Below are 1,749 nucleotides of genomic sequence, written 5' to 3'. Positions count from 1 at the left end.
CTCTGCGAGTGTCCATACTGTGACTATGGAGGGGAAAGTACTGCAGTGTGGGACTTTCCCCATGATGCGAGACCCACAGTGAACGCAGGAATAAAGTCACTAGTGTATTTGCTTTGAATAGGCCTATATGCAGGTAATGTAAGTAGCAGATACTAAACATGTGTTTTATTGTGTAGACTTTTCTTAACCTTAAATGTGTGGATAGCTGAGTTAATTAATGAGCAGTGTGAGGTTGACACTGACTTAGACGGCATCCACTGTGTAGTTGTTGCACAGTAAATCATGTACAGTAGAGATGTGTTGGCATGGACAAATTTTTTATGATATGAAAGTATAGTCCTTGTAAAATCATAGTCTTATATAGACGGCAAGATTGTTTGCAAACTCTTCATTATGATTATCTCTCGGGATCTATTCATATTATTACATTGTTGCTGCCACAGAGGGGTCTCATTTGGGCCACCAGAATCATCAAATTCCTTTTTTTTTTCTTTTTTTTATGGCCTGACAATGAACCATGGTTGTCTGTAAAAGAACTGAAAGAAAACATAGAAAATGAAGTAATTTTATGAGATATCAAAATGGTACTGTAAACAAGATAATCATGCAAAAATTGGCAGGTTTGGGAAAATTCTTCATCTGCTACCTGTGGCTGACAACAAGTAAAAATGTTAAAATGAATCCAAATAATAGAAAATCATGATAATTATGTAAGAATGAGCAGGTATGATACAGGGCTTCAAATACCTGTGACTAAGTTTACCTAGGGCCCATTGCATAAAAGTTACTATTATGGTAACTTTGCCATCCAATGGTAACTACCATGGTAACAATACTCAACAGCCAATCAAAATCAAGCATTCCATGGAAGTTACCATTAGATGACAAAGTTACAATAGTAGTAACTTTATGCAACGGACCCCTACTAGTCTGATAAATAAATATTGAATTGAGGCATAAACATGGTTTTTCCATGATACCACATATTCATGAAATTATCATATTTGATGTAGGGGTATATCTGCTTCCAGTTTAAACCCTCACATGGCAGCTAGAAATGCAGTAATCGGCACTGAGGTACAAGTTACTGTAAAACATGGAATGTTCACGTGCATTTCGATTTCGCGCATTTCGCGAGAGCCGAGTTTTGCAAAATTAAAATGCGCGCTAAAGATCTTCTCAATACTATATGCACTGAATGTTAGAGGCAACTCGCTAAAATTTAATGTTGTGAATTAGGCCGTCGGCTCCTTTTCACGAAAATTTAATGCTGCAAAAATATCATATTTTACAGTATTCTCTCCTTTTCTGGATTAGAAAACACACACAAATTTACATACAAATCTTTGGTGGCCCAATTAGACCACCAAAACAATTTCTTGCACAATGGTGGCCCAACGTCTGCAGTATTTCTGGTGGCCCTTGGCCATCGGGCAACCTGGCCACCAGGTCACCGGGGCCACTGCTAATGTACACTGATACAGGATCACCAGCTTGGAAGTGTTTTTTTTTTTTTTATTAACCAGTTTTGTGGTCATGAAAGAGCTACCTAGTATTTGATATTCACCTTTTATGACTCGTTGAAAACTGAGAAGCAGACAAAATGCAGAAATAATGTTCAAAACACAAACGGTTTAAACATTAGACAGAGAGTTTGCTTTAGACTGACGTCTTTCATAGTCATGCCTCTGCCAAAATAAATTTAATGAATATATTTCTAAATAATATTTGGACACCCATTTACTCATA

Source organism: Diadema setosum, chromosome 14, assembly GCF_964275005.1.
Source record: "Diadema setosum chromosome 14, eeDiaSeto1, whole genome shotgun sequence".
NCBI lineage: Eukaryota > Metazoa > Echinodermata > Echinoidea > Diadematoida > Diadematidae > Diadema > Diadema setosum.
This window is presented reverse-complemented; position numbering follows the sequence as displayed.